The 9,997-nt window shown below is 34.7% G+C and overlaps 1 non-coding gene across 1 annotated transcript; it reads right to left on the reverse strand.

The window, feature by feature from the left end:
- Window positions 1-354: 354 nt before the first annotated feature.
- Window positions 355-457, reverse strand: LOC115856497 (U6 spliceosomal RNA). Its single transcript, XR_004040869.1, has one exon. It is a non-coding gene; the product is annotated as a U6 spliceosomal RNA (small nuclear RNA).
- Between the last annotated feature and the right edge of the window lie 9,540 nt (window positions 458-9,997).

The raw sequence follows: 9,997 nt of genomic DNA on the forward strand, positions 1-9,997 counted from the left end.
CTGCATGTAAATCAACAATTGTAATAAATTTAATAAAAGAATAGCAGACTGGCTATATGGTTCTTTAACTCAAGAAAAATTATACAAACAAAAATTTCACAGCCCTGGAATTAAGTTAGGAGAGCCGTTTAGAGAGAAATTGGACCTTTCTGGTATTTCCCAGATCCTTTTTTAAAATTATGATAAAAAATATATACCATAAAATTTGTTATTTGAACCGTCCTTAAGTGTATAGTCTAGTGGCATTAAATTCATTCACATTGTTATGCAACCATCACCAACATCCATCTTCAGAACTTTTTCATCATCCCAAACAGAAATTTCATACCCACTAAACAATAACTCTCGTTTCTCCAAAATATGAGTTGCTTCAAGAATTTTCATGTCGTCTTTGTGTAAGGACCATGCTTATCTCTGTATTGTTCCAATTTTAATGTACGTACTGCCAAGTGAGCACCTAAATCGCCTTTTGGGTGGCTATTTTTTCCACCTGTATATCATAGCATCTGGATGATAACCCAAAGACATCATTCCTGGTAGCTCTGTGATTTGCTTAACATGCCATGGTTAACAGAATCAGTTGTTCAATCTGATTCTTTTGCCTTAAGACAATCTCACAGATATTTTGAGGGTTATGTTTGTAAGTAAATTGATTCAATTTTGAACCATCCACTTCCTCTCTCCACTTGTCTGCTCTGTGAAACATATTGTTGGATAACTAGGGTGCTCATGTTACTTTACCTAAAGTTCTGTGTGCCCGTGGATTATATAGACCTGGAGAAATTCTGAGGGAAGGAATATTCTTTCATAATTCAAGAAATCAGCTATTTCAATAAATTATTCTTGGTAATCTTTGTTTCTCTCTCTCTCTTCTTAAAAATATGCAGGATCATGAACCTTCTGTTTTTAAAGCTTTCTCCTATGTATAAGTACCTTGAATTCTGGAAATATTTAGTAGAATGTACTCTATTTAAATTCTTCAGTGCGGTTGGGATATATTTTGTAAAACTGGTGTCAGAAATTACAGTGCTCTTCTCTGATATTGAAGTATTTTGAGTGTATGAGGCTTTCCCTTAGTGTGGAAATTGGTCACATTTCCTTTTCTAAACAGACTTTTATTTATTTATTTATCTATCTATCTATCTAATTGGCTTTTTTAAAAAAAATCTGTATTCAAGTATAATTGTTTTACAATGGTGTGTTAGTTGCTGCTGTATAACAAAGTGAATCAGCTATACATACACATACATCCCCATATCTCTTCCCTCTCGTGTCTCCCTCCCACCGGCGCTATCTCACCCCTCTAGGTGGACACAAAGCACTGAGATGATCTTCCTGTGCTATGCATCTGCTTCCCACTAGCTATCTTAAATAGACTATTTTTAGAAGAGTTTTAGATTTATAGAAAAGTTGAGAAGATAGTACAGAGGATTCTCATATATCTTGCAGTCAGTTTCCTTTATATTAGTATGATATTAATTATAATTAATAAGGCAATATTGATACACTGTTATTAACTAAAATTCATAGTTTATTTAGATTTCCTTAGTTTTTACCTTTTCTATTTCAGGATCGCATCCAGGACACCACACTACATTTTGTTGCTATGTTCCCTTTGGCTCCGCTTGGCTGTGGAGTTTCTCAGACTTTCCTTGTTTTTGATTTTCTTGACGGTTTTGAGGATTACTGGGTAGGTGTTTATAGAACATCCCTCAATTAGACTTTATACAAGATCTTTCTCATGAGCACAGCGATCAGGTGCCATTTTCATCTGCTCAGTGTGTGAGAGTTAGATGAAGGATATGGTTGGGGTGAGAGCTCAGGATTGCTTGGTTTACATATTAAATGCATGCTTTCAAATAAATTGTTTGCTATCTCTAGGAATTAGCTAATTTGGGGAGAGGCAATATCTCCCTGAGTTCACAAGGCCCCAAAATGTCAAAGTATCATAGAATACAGAAAATAAAAAACATGATTTTTATACAACTTATTATTTTCTGTTTCGGTGATTGTACTTTTTCCAGAATGTCATATAATTGGAATCATACAATATGTAGATTTTTCAGGTTGATTTGTTTCCTTTAGCAAGATGTACTTAAAATTCCATCATATCTTGATAGCTCATATATGTTAAAGTGTTGAATAACATTCTGTTGTATGAATATACCACTATTTGTTCATCCGTTAACCTTCTGAGGGACATCTTCCTTCCAGCTGCTTCCAGTTTTTGACAGTTATGAGTAAAGCTGCTATAAACATTCATGTGCAGATCTTTGTGTGGACATATGTTTTCAAGTCAATTGGAAAAAAATATCCTGGAGTACAATTCCTGGATCATATGTTAAGACTATATTTAGCTTTGTAAAAAACTGCCCAAATAACTTCCAAAATGGTGTACCATTTTGCATTCCCACCAACAATGAATGAAAATTTCAGTTGTTCCACATCCTCACTAGCATTTTGTATTTTCAGTTTTTTGGATTTTAGCCATTCCAGTAAGTATCTAGTGGTATCTCATTGTTGTTTTTGTTTGTTTGTTTTGTTTGAAGACCACTAATCTATCCTGTTACCAGAATCATCTTTTTATTTTTTTAAAACAATTTGCATTTTCTTTTTTTTTTTAATAAGCAGATATTCATTTTAAATTATTTATTTATTTATTTATTTTTGTCTGTGTTGGGTCTTCGTTTCTGTGCGAGGGCTTTCTCCAGTTGCGGCAAGCGGGGGCCACTCTTCATCACTGTGCGCAGGCCTCTAGAGCATGGTCGTGGCCTCTCTTGTTGTGGAGCACAGGCTTCAGACGTGCAGGTTCAGTAGTTGTGGCTCACGGGCCTAGCTGCTCCGTGGCGTGTGGGATCTTCCCAGACCAGGGCTCAAACCCGTGTCCCCTGCATCAGCAGGCAGATTCTCAACCACTGTGCCACCAGGGAAGCCCCTCATTGTTGTTTTGATTTGCAATTACCTAATAACAACTGATGTTGAGAATTTTTTCATATGCTTATTTTTCAGCTGTATATCTTCTCTGGTAAGATACCTGCTCAGATTTTTCACCTATTTCTGAATTGAGTTGTTTATTTCCTTACTGTTGAGTTTTAAGATTTTTTGGTGTATTTTAGATAAAAACCCTTAATCAGTTATGTGGTTTGCAAATATGTTCTATTAGTATGTGGCTTCTCTTTTGTTTCCCTTAAAGGTGTTTTTAATAGAGCAGAAGTTTTTCAGTATTTAATTTTAATAAAGTTGAAAATATAAGTTTGTTCTTTTATAAATTTTACTTTAGTTGAATCTAAAAACTCATTGCTAAACCCAGATAGATTTTCTCCTACGTTTTCTTTTAGAAGTTTTATTTTAAAGTCTGTGATCCATTTTTAGTTAATTTTTGTGAAACAAGTAAGATGATGATGATGATTATTTTACAAATAGATGTCTAATTGTTCTAGCACTATTTGTTATAAAGATTATCCTTTCTCCGTTGAGTTGCCTTTGCTCCTCTGTCAAAGGTCAGTTGACTATACTTTTATGGATCTATTTCTGGGCTCTCTCTTTGGTTCCATTGATACATGTGTCTATTCATTTACCAGTATTACACTGTCTTGATTACCATAGCGTTTTAAAAAATAGTTCAGAGGGCCCCAGCTTTGGTCATTTAAATTTGTCAGGAAGAAGGCTAGACGACTGAGATTTTTATTTTCCAGTTAAGCCACTAGTATACCTGCAGTGAGTGTATCCATCAATCATATCCCTCCAGTGCCTACATTCTCCAGCCAAAATGTTAACAAGATGGTGTGGCAGAGTTTCTAGGTACACAGAATGTCAAGTATTTTATTAACATAGAAAAAAATAGTTTCCATATATAAAACTGAACGAGTTGGTATTCCAGAGTACATAAAGAACTCCTATAAATCAATACGAAAATTATAAATAAATAAGTTTTAAAAGTAGATGAGGGATACGAATGGGCAATTCACAGAAGAAATTAAAATAGCCAACAAAAAAAAGAAAGAAAATATTCTTTCCTAACTCCTCAGGGATCAAGTGGTACAAATTAAAACAGCAATAGCATTTCACATCAGTCAGATTCACAGATTCACACAAATTTAAAAGCCTGATAGTAACATGTGATAAATTATGACACAGTAGGAAATTTCATATACTGTTATTACAGAATCAATTAGCATGAACATCCTAGGGAGTATTTTGAAAATAACTAATAATATTAAATATCTGTATTTCTTATGACACAGCAGCGTTTCACCTCAAAGTATGTATTTTAGAGAAATTGTTAAAAAAGCCAAAGAAAGAGATTAAAAATGTAATAGATTTTTCTACTTTCTATATTCATCCTTACTGGGTGATTTTACCTAGGAAAGTCTAAGGAAAGCAGTTATTCCAATCCCTTCCCTTTTCTCAATCTGAAACCCTTGTTCTAGTTTTAAATGTCTGGGCAGCCAAGCCAGAAGCAGCGTAATTGAAACAGTAAGCATCACAGCCAAAGTCACATCCAGGCAGTTTTCCTGTTAACTACATCGAGGGAGAAAATGGCAAATAACTTCAGAAGATGCTTCAGAAATTGCTCCTGTTTTCTTGTGGCACACCATCCATATCATTTGGCAAATGTATGATAGAATTTTTTATCATATTAGCACACAGTCTTTATGATTGTATTAAAAACTTGTACTAAGGCACCATGGAAAATTGGAAACACCAGGCATTTTCATGCCATATTAATGCTTAAGGGACTTATGGAGACAAATTAAACTTGAATAAAAGCTTTGGGTTTATCATGTTTTGCTTCAGACACATTTTAAAAATTCATGGTTTAGCAGAATGCCACTACAGTGTTTGAAACCAGACTTTTCTGTATATTTTAACCTTTTAAAAATTTAACCTTCTTGAGATAAAATTTCTTTGTAAATAAAATGGACCTAAATGATGACCGTTTTATAGAGGTTTTGTGAGAAATATATGAAATTGTAAGTAAAGGCTTTTAGCATCATGATCGGCACAGTAAGAGCTCAATGAATGTTAATTCTCTTTTTTCCAATTTACTTAGAATAATTCCAACATACAGAGAGTTATAGGGAGTAAAACAAACAGCCATTTAGAGAATGATAGTATCTTTTCAGATTGTCTCAAATGATCTTTAAAGAAATCAATTACTACAGGCACAATTAAAACTCCCTGTGTTCTATCTCTGACTACATTCATCCGTATTCCCTAGAAATAACTATTATCCTTATTTATTCATCATTCCCATGCATTTCTGTATGTTTTAATTATATATATTTATATAGGAATAACAAAGTATATAGTGTAAAATATAACCTCAATTAAATAGACTCAGGAGAGCAGAAGGGGGAGCTCTCACGCCCTACAACGACAGCAGATCCCAAGGGAAGGGAAAAAGACTCCTTTCCTGGAAAGGACTTAGCCATTGAAAAACTGTGGACTCTGACTACTGGAGCCCTCCCAACTTCCTTTTCCCCTCTCCAAAGGTGTTCTTCCCTTGTTATGTGGGAACTTGCAAATGGCTCTCTATGGTTGCAGACCCCAAACTGCAATTCTTGAATAAACTTACCTTTGCTGGAGAAATAATCGGCAGTTTATTTGTTTTAGGTCAACAATAGATATAGTATTTTTAAACTTTATACAAATGACAATGTTTTATTTTCATGAATTGGGTAAATTTAAAATCTAATTCCATTTTTTCCCATGTAGATAACAAATTGTCCCAGATCAATATATTAAAAAGTTCATTCTTTTCTCATTGATTTGTAATGTCATCCTAATCAAATATCAAGTTTACTTGTAGGTGTGTGAGTTTGAATTCCCGTCTTTTTTTTTTTTTTTTTTGCACATAAAGCGTTTATTTTAAATGTTTTAAGGATAGGATAGAGTTACATCATAATTATAAAAATTACTTACAGAGTTAACAGATTTATATTGTTTATACTTCTAAATGCAGAGAACAGGGAACTGTCTGCACATTGTATAAAATAAAATTTAAATTAAAAATGGTCGAATTCCCTTCTATCAGTCTCATCATACCTCCCTGTGTCAGTACCACATTGTCTTATTCAAAACAGCTTTATAACAAACTTGATATTTTGTAAGGCAATTTCTTTTAATTCTTTTAAATTTTGGTAGCTATTCTTAAACATTTTATTTTCTGTATTAATTAGAATCTGGTTGTTAAGTTACACATGCACGCATTTCAGACTTTCATTGAGATAGTACTGAATTTTGGGGATAATCTGACAGATTCAACTTTATTACAATAATTCATGTACATGATATACCCTGATGCAGTCTGTCAGTGAGAAACAAAGCCAGGCATTTGTTAAAGGAAGTAAGATAGATTTCACTTAGTAACTACTTAAGTAGGGAAGAGAGTCCAGTTTAAATTGAGCTCAACTTCAATCTTTGAAGAGGTTACTGGGCATATTAAAGGGAGAATGAGGGAGGAGAAATGATGCGGGCTCCAGCTGAGTCAGGGAAGTTGAAAGTTATGAAGTGGGTAGGGAGGTTGGTCAATGTGATTAGACCATCTGCGTTTGCTAACTGGCATATGTTGAAGTTAGGCTCTTACGCTCCTGCAGAAGCTGGGAGACAGCATCTCTGTCCAGGTGTTGGCTAGAACAATCAGTAACTTCTTTTTGCAGCTTTGAGCTTTCCCAGGCAGGAACTTAAGGGGGCCTGGGTCATCCCAGGGATGTGGTTTTAAGCTGTTAGAAATTATGCTAGAGTTTGTTCAAGTCTATTAGTATGGGGGTGGACACCATTGTTTGTGCTGAGAGTCTACAGTCTTCATAGACCAAGGTTGAGCCCTAGATGAGAAGGGAGTTCAGAGGATCCTGAGTTTGGTCAAGTAGAGAGTCTGTCAATTCAGTTCTTTTATACTCTTTACTAATGTTTTGTGATTTTTTAAAAATCCCACGGTGAATCAGTCAATCATGTTCAAAATCAATGTCAAGAAAGCATGTGAGCATATCGTATAGAATAAGTTTGTCTATACTGTGCAGACTGAGAGACTTAAGCCAGTAGGAGGTCACCTATACAAAATAAAGTTATGTTTTTGTATATCTGAATTTTGTATGTTTAAATTCCTTCCTTGTTCTATACACATATAGATAGACAGAGGAATAGTTAGATAACCGCTAGATCAATAAAAAGAATGTATATTTAAGGAAAAAGTGTCTGACAACCTTTTAGATGCAGAAAAATATATGAGACAGAAGTTACCTAAATCACCACAGAAAGAATTCAGGCACAGAATTCTGAATGGGCTCCAGGATGTTGTTGACAACACGTTCTCTTTTACAAAGGACCTCAAAAAAGAGATACAAGGCTTAAAAAGAGGATGAAAAATGGGAGAAAAACAAAATCCATTAGAGAGATGAAAGCCATAGAAGAAGTAACATGAATTAGAATACAGTCTAAAAAGCATTTATGATAGAAAAGATCATAGATATGGATGGGAGAAGAAATATAATACATATGTGATTGACATCCTTGGAAAAGGCCAAATACAATATAAAATGTAATGAAATATGTAAACTCAAAGGAAATTTCTTCTAAAATAAAGGACATTGTTGTCTGTAGAGCAAAAGGGCACATCAATCCCCAGAAGATTTTGATACAGAAAAATTAGCACCAATTTATAAATATCTTAAGAATATCAAATTTAAAAGTAAAAAGAAGGCTTTGTGGGTAGTCATTGAGGCAGACAGCAAACTAAGCAGAATTTGGGTCTCAGACTTTCTACATTAACACTTATTTGAGTAGACAGACAATGAATTCTGAGGAAATTCTGTGGGAAATAAAGTGTGACCTAATATTCATATCTTCAGCCCTGTTGTCAATTCAAGTATAAAGGTAACAAAGAGACAATTACAGATATTCAAGAAGTTTAGGACTGAAGCATCTGAGTTCCTACCACCAAAATCAACAAGCAATCAAGCAAACAAACAAACTCTAATGAATGACAAAACCCACCCAAACAGGAAAAGAAACAAGACATAACTCAAGGTACTAAAGAATAGAAGCCATGTTGAAATCACTTGCGGTGGGCACTTAATCCATTTAGTTAGAAGTGTAAAATACAACAACCGTGAAAAGTATACTTTTAAACAAGAAGGTACCTTGATATAGTTCAACCTGTTAATTTTTAATATTTTCTAAACTCTAGAGGCATGTTTTAGGAACCAAATATTTCTTACGTGGAATATTATTCAGGACAGTCTGGGATAAGTTACCGTAACATACACCTCCAAAATCTCAGTAGCTGAATATAAGAACGCTTTATTTCTTCTTGTTGCAAAGTCAGCTACAGGTCCAGGCATCTGTTTCCATTTGGTTTTATTGTCATGCAGCTACACTGTATAGATTATGTAGCCTCCCTGGTGAACATGTAGGGAGAGCAAGTGTTAGAGAGATATATATGGCAACTGAATGCTTTGCTTGGAAGTCATGTTATTCTTCCACTCCAACTCATTGGCTAGAAACAGTCACACGATCCTACTTATCAACAAAAGAACACCATGCAGTGTAAATCTCCTGGAGCACAAAAGGAGAGGAAAATCAGATAGGGTGAGAACTAGAAGGCTCTACCAAAGTAAGAAAGTTAATTCTCTGAAGTTTAGTAACTCCTTTAGGTTTCCATTAATGCTCTCTTTCTCTCTCTCTTTGTTTCACTTAAGTTCAACTGAATTCTAAGTTATTTTTCACAAATACAATTATATAATTTTTCACACATTTATTTTTTCATTTCTTTTTCCTCTTCCTCCCTCCCTCCCTCCTTCTTTCTTTCTTTCCTGTTTCTTTTTCTTTCTTTCTTTCTTTCTTTCTTTCTTTCTTTCTTTCTTTCTTTCTTTCTTTCTTTCTTTCTTTCTTTCTTTCTTTCTTTCTTTCTTTCCTTCCTTCCTTCCTTCCTTCCTTTTCTTTCTTCTGCCTTCTCTCTCTCTCCTTTCCCTCCCTCCCTTTCTTTCTTCCTTTCTAAGTATGCATAAATATGAGAGGTGACTAAAATAACACTTATGTAAAAAGTTAATAAATGGAAACCTCAATTACAAAGAGCTGGGAACCAGAAAGGGGAGCTCTCATGCCCTGTGATGATAGCAGAGCCCAACAGGAAGAAAAAAGCCTCGTCTTCTTTCCCGGCAAGGACTCAGCCAATGAAGAGTCATGGACTCTGTTTATTATAGCCCTCCCAACTCCCTTTTTCCTCTCTGAAAGTGTTCTCCTTCCCTTGTTGTGCAGGGACTTGCACATGGTTCACCATAGTTGCAGACCCCAAATTGCAATTCTCTGCAGATCCTTAATAAGCCCATCTTTTCTGGAGAAATATCCGGCAGTCTATTTGTTTCAGTTTAACACTTACCAAATGTTAATGGTGATTTGTGAATGTCAAGATTATTTCTTTTTCATTTGCTTTTTAATACCAGGACGTAGTATTTTTATCAAAAAAAGGTACATTTTAAAATGATGTAGTAATACGAGGTACACTTTGAAAATCCTGAAGGAAATAGAATAGCTACTATATTCTACTATATGTAGCTTCAGTGCATGAGATAGATTTAATGATGGTTTCCAGCATCACCTCTTGTCTATGTAGCATATTTCTGACTGCGTATACTGCTTCTCATAATTAATGTTGATAATAGCACCACAGTTTCCAGAACTTCCTGCCTATTTGCTGCTTCCAGACGCATCACTATCTTATTAAGTATTAGTTTCCATCTGATAAAACACGATGTTCTTTAAGCTACCCTAATTCATCCATTTGTCACAAACCCATGGACAACCTAATTGTATTAAACCAGTTCTCCCAGATCATCCCCACTTATTTCTAACCTGCTCCTATTTCCATCAAGTTCATATATAGTTTTGAAGCTTGGCTTTTTGTCATAGTACATCTATTCCCCATCTGGTTTACACAACTGCTATCTTTGACTTTCTTTCAAGGGCTTTATTTGAACTTCTTCTCTTCACTTTTTTC

The sequence above is a fragment of the Globicephala melas genome, chromosome 16 (assembly GCF_963455315.2).
Source record: "Globicephala melas chromosome 16, mGloMel1.2, whole genome shotgun sequence".
Classification (NCBI taxonomy): domain Eukaryota; kingdom Metazoa; phylum Chordata; class Mammalia; order Artiodactyla; family Delphinidae; genus Globicephala; species Globicephala melas.